This window comes from Ornithodoros turicata, chromosome 7 (genome assembly GCF_037126465.1).
Source record: "Ornithodoros turicata isolate Travis chromosome 7, ASM3712646v1, whole genome shotgun sequence".
Classification (NCBI taxonomy): domain Eukaryota; kingdom Metazoa; phylum Arthropoda; class Arachnida; order Ixodida; family Argasidae; genus Ornithodoros; species Ornithodoros turicata.
This window is the reverse complement of record NC_088207.1, coordinates 3,762,290-3,777,076: the sequence shown is the minus strand read 5'-3', so window position 1 is coordinate 3,777,076 and position 14,787 is coordinate 3,762,290.

Genomic DNA, 14,787 nt, shown 5'->3' with positions numbered 1-14,787 from the left:
TCTACTGGAGCACTTCAGAAACCAGGAATTTGAGCACGGCTACGGCATAAACCCGTGCGCCTCCTCCCAGACGTTCGGCAAACGAGCCTAGGGTATGAGGTGAAAAATAGGACCGACCGAGCACTCGTTTGATGAGCCTGGTCGTTCTCTTTCACTTGGTAGTGCCAGCTTGTGCACGACCCTATATGTTGACGCTGGAGAGGTTAACGACAAACTGCCAGCAGAGAACGGCGAGCCCGAGGCGGTGATGGGGGATGATCCTCATCTCATTTCAGGCAGCCGCGTTGCGCTTCTACTGGAGCACTTCAGAAACCAGGAATTTGAGCACGGCTACGGCATAAACCCGTGCGCCTCCTCCCAGACGTTCGGCAAACGAGCCTACGGTATGAGGTGAAAAATAGGACCGACCGAGCACTCGTTTGATGAGCCTGGTCGTTCTCTTTCACTTGGTAGTGCCAGCTTGTGCACGACCCTATATGTTGACGCTGGAGAGGTTAACGACAAACTGCCAGCAGAGAACGGCGAGCCCGAGGCGGTGATGGGGGATGATCCTCATCTCATTTCAGGCAGCCGCGTTGCGCTTCTACTGGAGCACTTCAGAAACCAGGAATTTGAGCACGGCTACGGCATAAACCCGTGCGCCTCCTCCCAGACGTTCGGCAAACGAGCCTACGGTATGAGGTGAAAAATAGGACCGACCGAGCACTCGTTTGATGAGCCTGGTCGTTCTCTTTCACTTGGTAGTGCCAGCTTGTGCACGACCCTATATGTTGACGCTGGAGAGATTAACGACAAACTGCCAGCAGAGAACGGCGAGCCCGAGGCGGTGATGGGGGATGATCCTCATCTCATTTCAGGCAGCCGCGTTGCGCTTCTACTGGAGCACTTCAGAAACCAGGAATTTGAGCACGGCTACGGCATAAACCCGTGCGCCTCCTCCCAGACGTTCGGCAAACGAGCCTAGGGTATGAGGAGAAAAATAGGACCGACCGAGCACTCGTTTGATGAGCCTGGTCGTTCTCTTTCACTTGGTAGTGCCAGCTTGTGCACGACCCTATATGTTGACGCTGGAGAGATTAACGACAAACTGCCAGCAGAGAACGGCGAGCCCGAGGCGGTGATGGGGGATGATCCTCATCTCATTTCAGGCAGCCGCGTTGCGCTTCTACTGGAGCACTTCAGAAACCAGGAATTTGAGCACGGCTACGGCATAAACCCGTGCGCCTCCTCCCAGACGTTCGGCAAACGAGCCTAGGGTATGAGGAGAAAAATAGGACCGACCGAGCACTCGTTTGATGAGCCTGGTCGTTCTCTTTCACTTGGTAGTGCCAGCTTGTGCACGACCCTATATGTTGACGCTGGAGAGGTTAACGACAAACTGCCAGCAGAGAACGGCGAGCCCGAGGCGGTGATGGGGGATGATCCTCATCTCATTTCAGGCAGCCGCGTTGCGCTTCTACTGGAGCACTTCAGAAACCAGGAATTTGAGCACGGCTACGGCATAAACCCGTGCGCCTCCTCCCAGACGTTCGGCAAACGAGCCTTGGGTATGAGGAGAAAAATAGGACCGACCGAGCACTCGTTTGATGAGCCTGGTCGTTCTCTTTCACTTGGTAGTGCCAGCTTGTGCACGACCCTATATGTTGACGCTGGAGAGATTAACGACAAACTGCCAGCAGAGAACGGCGAGCCCGAGGCGGTGATGGGGGATGATCCTCATCTCATTTCAGGCAGCCGCGTTGCGCTTCTACTGGAGCACTTCAGAAACCAGGAATTTGAGCACGGCTACGGCATAAACCCGTGCGCCTCCTCCCAGACGTTCGGCAAACGAGCCTTGGGTATGAGGAGAAAAATAGGACCGACCGAGCACTCGTTTGATGAGCCTGGTCGTTCTCTTTCACTTGGTAGTGCCAGCTTGTGCACGACCCTATATGTTGACGCTGGAGAGGTTAACGACAAACTGCCAGCAGAGAACGGCGAGCCCGAGGCGGTGATGGGGGATGATCCTCATCTCATTTCAGGCAGCCGCGTTGCGCTTCTACTGGAGCACTTCAGAAACCAGGAATTTGAGCACGGCTACGGCATAAACCCGTGCGCCTCCTCCCAGACGTTCGGCAAACGAGCCTTGGGTATGAGGAGAAAAATAGGACCGACCGAGCACTCGTTTGATGAGCCTGGTCGTTCTCTTTCACTTGGTAGTGCCAGCTTGTGCACGACCCTATATGTTGACGCTGGAGAGGTTAACGACAAACTGCCAGCAGAGAACGGCGAGCCCGAGGCGGTGATGGGGGATGATCCTCATCTCATTTCAGGCAGCCGCGTTGCGCTTCTACTGGAGCACTTCAGAAACCAGGAATTTGAGCACGGCTACGGCATAAACCCGTGCGCCTCCTCCCAGACGTTCGGCAAACGAGCCTTGGGTATGAGGAGAAAAATAGGACCGACCGAGCACTCGTTTGATGAGCCTGGTCGTTCTCTTTCACTTGGTAGTGCCAGCTTGTGCACGACCCTATATGTTGACGCTGGAGAGGTTAACGACAAACTGCCAGCAGAGAACGGCGAGCCCGAGGCGGTGATGGGGGATGATCCTCATCTCATTTCAGGCAGCCGCGTTGCGCTTCTACTGGAGCACTTCAGAAACCAGGAATTTGAGCACGGCTACGGCATAAACCCGTGCGCCTCCTCCCAGACGTTCGGCAAACGAGCCTAGGGTATGAGGTGAAAAATAGGACCGACCGAGCACTCGTTTGATGAGCCTGGTCGTTCTCTTTCACTTGGTAGTGCCAGCTTGTGCACGACCCTATATGTTGACGCTGGAGAGGTTAACGACAAACTGCCAGCAGAGAACGGCGAGCCCGAGGCGGTGATGGGGGATGATCCTCATCTCATTTCAGGCAGCCGCGTTGCGCTTCTACTGGAGCACTTCAGAAACCAGGAATTTGAGCACGGCTACGGCATAAACCCGTGCGCCTCCTCCCAGACGTTCGGCAAACGAGCCTAGGGTATGAGGTGAAAAATAGGACCGACCGGGCACTCGTTTGATGAGCCTGGTCGTTCTCTTTCACTTGGTAGTGCCAGCTTGTGCACGACCCTATATGTTGACGCTGGAGAGGTTAACGACAAACTGCCAGCAGAGAACGGCGAGCCCGAGGCGGTGATGGGGGATGATCCTCATCTCATTTCAGGCAGCCGCGTTGCGCTTCTACTGGAGCACTTCAGAAACCAGGAATTTGAGCACGGCTACGGCATAAACCCGTGCGCCTCCTCCCAGACGTTCGGCAAACGAGCCTAGGGTATGAGGTGAAAAATAGGACCGACCGAGCACTCGTTTGATGAGCCTGGTCGTTCTCTTTCACTTGGTAGTGCCAGCTTGTGCACGACCCTATATGTTGACGCTGGAGAGGTTAACGACAAACTGCCAGCAGAGAACGGCGAGCCCGAGGCGGTGATGGGGGATGATCCTCATCTCATTTCAGGCAGCCGCGTTGCGCTTCTACTGGAGCACTTCAGAAACCAGGAATTTGAGCACGGCTACGGCATAAACCCGTGCGCCTCCTCCCAGACGTTCGGCAAACGAGCCTAGGGTATGAGGTGAAAAATAGGACCGACCGGGCACTCGTTTGATGAGCCTGGTCGTTCTCTTTCACTTGGTAGTGCCAGCTTGTGCACGACCCTATATGTTGACGCTGGAGAGGTTAACGACAAACTGCCAGCAGAGAACGGCGAGCCCGAGGCGGTGATGGGGGATGATCCTCATCTCATTTCAGGCAGCCGCGTTGCGCTTCTACTGGAGCACTTCAGAAACCAGGTATTTGAGCACGGCTACGGCATAAACCCGTGCGCCTCCTCCCAGACGTTCGGCAAACGAGCCTAGGGTATGAGGTGAAAAATAGGACCGACCGGGCACTCGTTTGATGAGCCTGGTCGTTCTCTTTCACTTGGTAGTGCCAGCTTGTGCACAACCCTATATGTTGACGCTGGAGAGGTTAACGACAAACTGCCAGCAGAGAACGGCGAGCCCGAGGCGGTGATGGGGGATGATCCTCATCTCATTTCAGGCAGCCGCGTTGCGCTTCTACTGGAGCACTTCAGAAACCAGGAATTTGAGCACGGCTACGGCATAAACCCGTGCGCCTCCTCCCAGACGTTCGGCAAACGAGCCTAGGGTATGAGGTGAAAAATAGGACCGACCGGGTACTCGTTTGATGAGCCTGGTCGTTCTCTTTCACTTGGTAGTGCCAGCTTGTGCACGACCCTATATGTTGACGCTGGAGAGGTTAACGACAAACTGCCAGCAGAGAACGGCGAGCCCGAGGCGGTGATGGGGGATGATCCTCATCTCATTTCAGGCAGCCGCTTTGCGCTTCTACTGGAGCACTTCAGAAACCAGGAATTTGAGCACGGCTACGGCATAAACCCGTGCGCCTCCTCCCAGACGTTCGGCAAACGAGCCTAGGGTATGAGGTGAAAAATAGGACCGACCGAGCACTCGTTTGATGAGCCTGGTCGTTCTCTTTCACTTGGTAGTGCCAGCTTGTGCACGACCCTATATGTTGACGCTGGAGAGATTAACGACAAACTGCCAGCAGAGAACGGCGAGCCCGAGGCGGTGATGGGGGATGATCCTCATCTCATTTCAGGCAGCCGCGTTGCGCTTCTACTGGAGCACTTCAGAAACCAGGAATTTGAGCACGGCTACGGCATAAACCCGTGCGCCTCCTCCCAGACGTTCGGCAAACGAGCCTAGGGTATGAGGTGAAAAATAGGACCGACCGGGCACTCGTTTGATGAGCCTGGTCGTTCTCTTTCACTTGGTAGTGCCAGCTTGTGCACGACCCTATATGTTGACGCTGGAGAGGTTAACGACAAACTGCCAGCAGAGAACGGCGAGCCCGAGGCGGTGATGGGGGATGATCCTCATCTCATTTCAGGCAGCCGCGTTGCGCTTCTACTGGAGCACTTCAGAAACCAGGAATTTGAGCACGGCTACGGCATAAACCCGTGCGCCTCCTCCCAGACGTTCGGCAAACGAGCCTAGGGTATGAGGTGAAAAATAGGACCGACCGGGCACTCGTTTGATGAGCCTGGTCGTTCTCTTTCACTTGGTAGTGCCAGCTTGTGCACGACCCTATATGTTGACGCTGGAGAGATTAACGACAAACTGCCAGCAGAGAACGGCGAGCCCGAGGCGGTGATGGGGGATGATCCTCATCTCATTTCAGGCAGCCGCGTTGCGCTTCTACTGGAGCACTTCAGAAACCAGGAATTTGAGCACGGCTACGGCATAAACCCGTGCGCCTCCTCCCAGACGTTCGGCAAACGAGCCTAGGGTATGAGGTGAAAAATACGACCGACCGGGCACTCGTTTGATGAGCCTGGTCGTTCTCTTTCACTTGGTAGTGCCAGCTTGTGCACGACCCTATATGTTGACGCTGGAGAGGTTAACGACAAACTGCCAGCAGAGAACGGCGAGCCCGAGGCGGTGATGGGGGATGATCCTCATCTCATTTCAGGCAGCCGCGTTGCGCTTCTACTGGAGCACTTCAGAAACCAGGAATTTGAGCACGGCTACGGCATAAACCCGTGCGCCTCCTCCCAGACGTTCGGCAAACGAGCCTAGGGTATGAGGTGAAAAATAGGACCGACCGGGCACTCGTTTGATGAGCCTGGTCGTTCTCTTTCACTTGGTAGTGCCAGCTTGTGCACGACCCTATATGTTGACGCTGGAGAGGTTAACGACAAACTGCCAGCAGAGAACGGCGAGCCCGAGGCGGTGATGGGGGATGATCCTCATCTCATTTCAGGCAGCCGCGTTGCGCTTCTACTGGAGCACTTCAGAAACCAGGTATTTGAGCACGGCTACGGCATAAACCCGTGCGCCTCCTCCCAGACGTTCGGCAAACGAGCCTAGGGTATGAGGTGAAAAATAGGACCGACCGGGCACTCGTTTGATGAGCCTGGTCGTTCTCTTTCACTTGGTAGTGCCAGCTTGTGCACGACCCTATATGTTGACGCTGGAGAGGTTAACGACAAACTGCCAGCAGAGAACGGCGAGCCCGAGGCGGTGATGGGGGATGATCCTCATCTCATTTCAGGCAGCCGCGTTGCGCTTCTACTGGAGCACTTCAGAAACCAGGTATTTGAGCACGGCTACGGCATAAACCCGTGCGCCTCCTCCCAGACGTTCGGCAAACGAGCCTAGGGTATGAGGTGAAAAATAGGACCGACCGGGCACTCGTTTGATGAGCCTGGTCGTTCTCTTTCACTTGGTAGTGCCAGCTTGTGCACGACCCTATATGTTGACGCTGGAGAGGTTAACGACAAACTGCCAGCAGAGAACGGCGAGCCCGAGGCGGTGATGGGGGATGATCCTCATCTCATTTCAGGCAGCCGCGTTGCGCTTCTACTGGAGCACTTCAGAAACCAGGAATTTGAGCACGGCTACGGCATAAACCCGTGCGCCTCCTCCCAGACGTTCGGCAAACGAGCCTAGGGTATGAGGTGAAAAATACGACCGACCGAGCACTCGTTTGATGAGCCTGGTCGTTCTCTTTCACTTGGTAGTGCCAGCTTGTCCACGAGGCCATATGACAAACAGGGCAGTATTTTTCCGCAGGACGGTTTTCCACATGTCATGACCAAAAAATGGAAAACGCGGCCGGGTCGTCATCGTAGACCAGACAAACACAACGCACGTTTACCGGAGGTTCGACACAACTAAGATTGCCGACGAAGCCTCAGGGCTAGTTGTTGCCTGATGCCAAGTTAATTTGGCATAACACCTATTCTAACTTTGCGCAGGTCTCGCAGTATTCGCAGCATCCCGCAGCTCCTCGCGCTGAATCGGCAGCAACACGGTTTCTCTCCTTGCAATAAAACACGCTGTCAAACATGCCATTGCATAAACCCAATCCCTAGTAACGCCGATTCCTCTACATTCAAAACCCGACATTCTTTGCACTGCAATTGGTTTAATTCACGGCATTTGATTATGTGCGAAAAACGCAACATTCAGTATATTGGTGAAGCATGAAACTCCATGCGAGAAAGAATTTGTGGCCACAACTCCGATATAGCCCCGCCCCTGTATCAATACATTTTAATGCATAGGGACAGGAAGTTAACACTCATCTATCAATTGTACTCCCTGAACACGGATGTGAAAATGACATTAAATGAAAAAAAAATCGCGAACCCTACCTGATCTCTAAACTTTGCTCCCTTCAGCCACATAGGTTAAACATATACACCATACCATTACAGTTGTTCAGTTTCCAATTATCCATCAAATAAGTCGTCCTTCAGTAGTCCAGGAAATGCGGATGTGGAGTGAGGGGGGTCCGACAGCGCTGCCGGCCGGCGACCGCAGGGCGACCTTGTGCCTTCCCCGAAACTCCGGACCCAGGCAGCACAATGTACTGAAAGTCGACTGCGATGGGTGTGGACAGGTAGGTGGAAGGTTTTGAACAAACCCGTGACACTTAAGCGCGTTGAGAAGACACCCCCATTGCACTCGACTTTCAGTGCATTTTGCTGCCTGGAGGATCTGGAGGGTCGCCTTGCGTTTTTCGGCTGTCTGCGCTGTAAACCTTCCCCTGTCCTATCTCTGTGACACATGTGTTGTAGTTGCTGATCTGATTCCCCCCTTTACTTATTATATTTTCAGCCTCCTCGGCTAGCTAGAACAGTGTCTTCGTTAGTGTTTTGTTCTTCTATTTCACTTAGATATTTCCATATTTCCCTACTCCTCTGCTTGTGTCCAGTTGTATGGCTACTCTTTGACCTGACGAACGGTACAGGTCTTGTTTGTGTTAATTGTAATAAAGCTTCTTTCTTTCTCTCTGTGTAAATAGTGTATACGTCGTTTCTCAGAAACATCCAGCAATATCGTTAACCGAAATACCGTTTATCCTGGAAGAGGCGGCACTCGGATGAGTAGATTTCAACGCACGTGTCGTTGGTTATGATTATCAGTATGAGAACATGCCCTGACATTTGTTGGAACAGATTACGTGAAAATACTTATAACTTCCGGTTGCCCGTGTTTATTGCTATGGTGGAGCTGGAAACACGGCGGGATACTGCACACGATTAGCGAGGAAAGTATTCTGAGTACCGAAGAAAGTACGGTAAATGCCCCAAAAAATACTTGTCGCCAAAACTATGGAGTAGATACAAAAATACCGGAAAAGTATTTAAAATACCGTGTTTCGAGTACGAACTCAAGACTCGTGCAAGCATGGTCATATACGCTTGCAATTCTGACGCAGCTTTTCTGTGGCTAAAATCAAGCATTATAGAGGATGAGTGTTTCCTGTGTTTACGTTGCGGGATACTTGTTTCATAGCAACGACGCTCCCGCTGCTCAAGTAGCTTGCCGCCTATATTTTTATACAGGACGGCTTTTGTGGCGTTCTATAAGATTCGACTCTAAACGCAGCAAAGTTTCATGTACCGACAATATTGAACGTGCGGCATTACGTGCACTAAAATGTAGGGGTAACTTTGAATAAGACAGCAAAGCCGGAGGGTTCTCTCTATACAGCACACGTGGCAGTCATTGCACCCTTTTGCGCCAATTATCTCAACAGCGGTAGTGGGAGTGCACAATCTGTTTCCTTTAAAAGCAAACTTCTTCTCATTCACACAAGATGTCCTTCCAATACATGACCTTCTACAGTAATAATGAGATATGGAGGAAACGGAAGCAAACGATACTTTGTACAAATTGTTTCCGAAACCCTTCGAAAGGAAATCGATGTCGTTAATCTTTCAATAACATTCACCATGTGGGCGAGGACTTCCCGGATGCGTTTGCCTACTCCGCGCGTTGTACTACATGCTCATAAAGCGAACAAATCTTCTACCGAACAGAAATGTAATGAAGGATCGCTAAACGTGATCGAAATACTTCAATTGAATGCGTTCCAGAGAAAGTAACAATATTTACGCGTTATTATTAATGGAGAAGCCGTCGACACGAGTGTTGTTTATTGACACGAGCTAATCATGCATTCTCAGCCTTGTGTTGAGGCAAACACGCAGCCTTCTTGAGAAATAACCTCGTTACCTTTATGTCCTGCAGACGGGGGGGGGGGGGGGCAGTGGATTAGAAATTAGAAATAAAATGCATCAACAACCAACGACGAGATTCTAAGCGTAGAAAATCCAACGAAACGGTAAGAGAATGTTAAAGAAAGTACCTCAGTATATTTTGAACAGAAGATCATTTTCTGTTGGAACAGTTTATCGACGTCCACTTCCCTTTACGTTAGATTTTAATTTCGAAACATCGGACAATGTTCTGAGGTGAGAAAGAATAGTGTCGTTACTTTTAACAGGTCTTTGAGAATACGCAACAAGTATATAGCCACTAAATATATGAGTCCTCGCATTTTTTATAACCCCCGATTATTTCGATTGGTCGGACTCAAGCAGACTTGTACAAGTATTGTATTTTGAAGTACTGTGGTTTATGTACTTTTATCGCTATTTAGTATCTTACTAGAATCATTCTGTTGTGGCGGCCCGGTGACGACGTGCGTATGCTGCCACGCGCTACGGCGCTGGCACATCAGTTCTACCGGCACCGTCCTAGGGGAAGCCACGACCATCTGAACGCTGAGATATTCCATCATCGCCGGTCAGGACTCGTGTAGAGGACAGTGGGGTAGCCACGGGGGGCTAGGGGGGGCCCCGAGCTCCCCTTACCTGCCACTGACCGACTCACGCAAATCGTGCAAATCCAGGAGAAAATAATATATGGTGGGGGGGGGGGGCAGTGTGACGATCGCGAAAGTTCACGGCGTCTATCTAAGCGGCACACTTGAATGGTTTCCAAAATCCTTCCAATCTCGTGATACCACCTCATTGGACATCACAGTATAATCGTATTGTGAATGTCCAAATCAATTACTTTCGGTTTTTTTTTCGTCGCATGCTGCGGTGTGCACAAGTATTGTGTGTTGTCACACCCAGGATCAGCGGGTTTTCGTATAGAGCCCCCCCTACCTTGGACGTCTGGCTACGCCACTGGTAGAGGAACACCACCTCCTCTACATTTGGTGACCCGAACAACGAACTCCATGTTCGGCGTAATTCTGCCATTCACCATCCTAAATTTTTCGGCGGCAAACCAGCAGCGAACCACCCTCTAGCAGGCAAGGCGCACCGGGAACCAGCAGGGAGACCACAGTAAGCTGACTTTTTGGCCTCCGCTTGCTTCATGATGCTCCTCCCTGGCACTTCTCTGGCGGCAACCGGCATTCACACTGTCGTACCGGTCGCGGTACTGTCGCCCACTCATCAACGCACTCACCCAGCAACAATCAGCACTCAACAACTCACTCAGCAACAATCAACGAGCGGCAGCAATCTCTCAGCAAGCACTCACCAGCTCAGCAGCACTCAGCAGTCCACAAGGGCTCAACGCACTCAGTAGACAATCAGCAGGTGGTGGTGGTGATGGTGAAAGGGCTTGTCGACCTCACGTATGTGGACAATCAGCAACCACTCAAGTACCCAACCACTCAACCAATCGGAATTCACATCTCATCACTGGAACCCGCCCGGAGAAGAACGCACGAAGCCCACACGTGCAATACCTCTCGAGGGTGGTCTCCTTGTTGAATCTTTTATAATGGACAGCAACTTTCAAACTGTCCACAATAGCACCAACTAAAACAAGGACGAGGACAACAACGAGTAAATTAGGGTAAAATGATAATATGGGGCCAAACTTAAGACTCAAAAAGCAAACTAGTGGTGAGAAAGTATAAATAGGTAACTATTAGGGTAAAATACCCATACTTAAATTACACAATCCCATACTTAAATTTCACAAACAAATCTTCTTTGTTCATGATGATATTTTGTTAATTGCTGGGGATTCCAGAAAGGTGAACCTTCCGAATGGACCACTTGTGGCGGTAGACTATGTTTCTCTACACTTAGGGTGAAAGCACCGCTTGCGCTCATAAAGGTTACTTCCACTGTTGTCTAGAGGTGTGTGCGGGAGCGTTTATTCCGGCGTACCCGCACGTATATCCGCGTTACATCGTGGCTGCGGCTAGGAACGTAACGTATGGAAATCCGCACGGATGAAGTGTGAAACCAGGTTACATTGCATTGCACAAACATTGAAAAATGAGATTGCCATATTAGTGAGGTGGGTATGTTCCTTACCTCAAGAGTTATAAATGGTTTAAAGACAAACATAAATTCGACGTGAATGAGGGGTGAGGTCGACATGAGAAAGGGACCCTTTTCTTTGAATTACTTTCTAAGCTGCGATAGACAGAATACATGAAGTCTTGTACTGTCTGTCAAAAAAGTAAAACTGAGGCATATGTGTAAGGCTGAAGAAGACTTTACTTACCATTAGATGAGGTACTTGGTGTTGTTATTTTAAAAATATGTCTTACTTCGACCAAGACAATTAAAAATACGCGAAATGTAAGCACATAAAAATAGTAAAAAAATAGTAATAGTAAAAATAGTAAAAATTGCAAGACTTGTGCCACAAGTATTCGACATCTATGTGGAGACAAAACATCAAGAATGGAAAGCATCGCAATCACGCATTATGGAAACAAACTGTACACTATTTATTTATTTAGTTATGATACCCTCAGGGCTTATAAGCATTAGAGAGGGGAGGGGCGTAACAGTAAGTTCAAATATAAGTGGATGGATACAGAGATACAAAATAAACAACGAACAATTAGACAAAAACAATCGCTATGTGGCGTTCAGATGATCACAAAGGGCTTTCTTGAATGATGAATGATCAGTAATGGATGAAATAGAGCCGGAAAGGTGCTTCCACTCGATAGAAGTTGTGGGCAGCAATTGCCGAGAGCATGTATTAGTAGTGCGAAAGGGAATGCCAACCTTCTGTTCATGGTCCAGCGGTGAAGAGATATGTGACGGAAGAGAAATAAAAGAGCATCCGAAGATATCGTTATGATACAAAAAAAATTGTGAAATATACAGAGTCGAGTAACACTGCGTCAAAGTGAGAGATGAGATAGGTTAAGACTAGCTTTCATGAACGTAACACTGGCTGTCCTGGAAAAGGCTAACAATCATTCCATAAGGGTCCACATGTGAAACTGATGTGGTTGAACTGATATCACCTGATCGCCGTCTTTCCCTCGAGTGTGTGTTCCATCGCACTCCCATTGGTATAAGGCAGATAATAACAATTGGAAATAAATTTACACGTAAGGCGAGTCCGCCAACACTTATATGGCTACATGCTATATGTGCCGCGGGACAAGACTGCTGATAATTTCGACCGCCTGTGGTTCCTTAAGGTGCGCCGGAAATGTCGCACATACGGTGTCATATCAGAGACAGAAAAATCATCGTTGCCGGTGCCAGCCGGAAAGGTCAACCTTCGGTCATACGAGAATCATGAATTGATACCACTGCCGGCTGAGAAGTAACCCCTGGACATCAGCGACGAAGTATAAAAACAGGATAAAACGAAAACCGAAGGCGCGCAGCAACAGTCTACTGTACTGTGATACTGTGAGCAAAATGTGAGACAGTTGAATGATGCGTCCCTTATCTAAACTTTGATCCCAAAATGGGAAAAATGTATGTTTCACGGAACATTGCACGCTGGGGGCTACGAGTGCCTAAAACGCACGTACACCACGCTGTTTATACGCAGCGGAAATGAATCAATCAACTGCACAGAAGCGCGTGTCTTTGAGCCAAGAGTCGGTCTTCAGCATTCAAAGGGGCTGCGACGGTTTGACAATTATGCACCATTGCATTCATTATATTATGCTCATTGCGCTATACTTATTATTGCGTATCATGTTATCATATTAAGCAGTTGTCCTGTCTAGTGCTTTTCGTGTCCGTCTAGTGCGCTGCCTCTAGATACACATATTATTGTATTATGCCATTGCGATACATGCCAGCCATCTTCCATTAAAGCCATAACGAGTATAAAAAATTATAAAAATATAATATAAAAATTATTGTTCTACATGTTGCTGAGATACAAGCTCTAGAAGGACTTCACTGTCAAGCGCTGACTTTAGGAGAGAGAGAGGGCCTAGGCCATCACTATTGGCTCTCTAAACACTTTTTCCGCCTTCCTACCATAGAATACCTCCCGTGACGTCACGGTCATATGACTTTCGGTATTACGGGTATAGACTTTCCTCCCCATTATTGTCCCCTTTCAAGAAAATTTTGAATACAAGATGACGTCATAAAAAGAAGGCTCATTTACATTTATCCTACATAAGTTGCGCTGAAGTATCAGAACTTCTTTAGCATGCGTCCTAACTCTTAAAAAGTGTCACTCCAGACTCAGAAAACAGCGTTTATGTTAATCAGTCCATGAAAAGAAGATGCCTCAAGCATTTCATACACAAAATTTCAAGCCTGTTCACGAAAGCTGTGCATTTCTGTCAATTTTTGAAGACCTGCTGAGCCTCCAGAAGTTTCGATGACGCGACGAGCGAATGAGGTAATCATGAGCTCACAAATTGCAATGATGTCAAGTCCTGGAGAGGGCACTCGTCTCCTAGCAACGACGCTCGCGTTCGGGGAGGATCACGTGGTGAAGTCACGTGCCACTGATCGAAAGAGGGGAAAATGGGAGAGATGTCTTCTCTCCTTCCTTTGTGTTTTCTCCAAGGGCGGAGCGGTCGGATGATATGTCACGCGGGACTCAGCTAGCACAGAGCAGGAAGTGAGCGCTCCGGAAGCCACGAAGGGCAACAACGTGGACAGATGAGAGCCGGCGCTCCCTCGGAGCATAACGTGACGACACAATGCTCAAACATGAAAATTATTTTTCTCTCGTTTCCGTGTCACATACAGCCGAAATATTTTGCGGGAATGTAAAGTGCGACAAGACGATTTCAGTAACATAACTTTTGTAGGATTCTTAAAACACGATATTTAGTCCGTAGTGGCACTTTGAACCGTTTTGTAAAGCTACACTACGCTATTTATTTTGTATCAATTTTGTCTTGTGTATTTGCAGTAACCAACTGGAATGCAAGAGACACTGTCATTGGGAGAGATGACGTTTTCCTTAGGCTCTGCGAAATAAAGGTGTTTTGCAAAACCACACTGGTTCATTCATTTTGTAGTATTTCGCAATAACATTAATAGCACTAAACAGCATAAACACGAGCCGCCCGATTGGTTCACGTTCAACAGAACTCTCGATTGCAGCATAAATGTGCTCCTTCGTCATCGTGAATTGAGGAAAGCTGGAACAGGGCGCTGCAGCGTAAAAAAATGTTCCGTGAGAAATACGGCCATCGCCAGCCATCGTCACTCGTCTTGTAAGTTACGAAGCAAAAAAACAAAGGAAAAATGCAGTACGGTATGCTGTGCAGTTATAGCGCATATTAAACGAACTCCACTTAAGGTCTATCCGGACAAATTATTTAGAAGTTGAAACTGCACTCCGCATCGTTTTATACCATAACGCGAGCTGTACGTATCTCGTTGATGCACAAGGTAGACCATGAGAGAACTACCGCGTACCTACACTCTTAAAAACAGGTAGGACGTCATATTGAAGTACTATACATGACGCATTTGAGACGGGTTACTAATTACTATCAGACACTTTTGGAAGAATAACAGCAACCCTTCAGAAGTTCTTTTTACATTTTCGTAACCTGTAACAATGCCTGCGCGATGCGGGGCGATCTGTCGGCCATTCTCTCTCAGCGTCTCCGTGTCGTTTGCTTCTCCACTGTGACCCACGGACCCGGTGTGCGTACAGCGATCAGAAGACAGGCG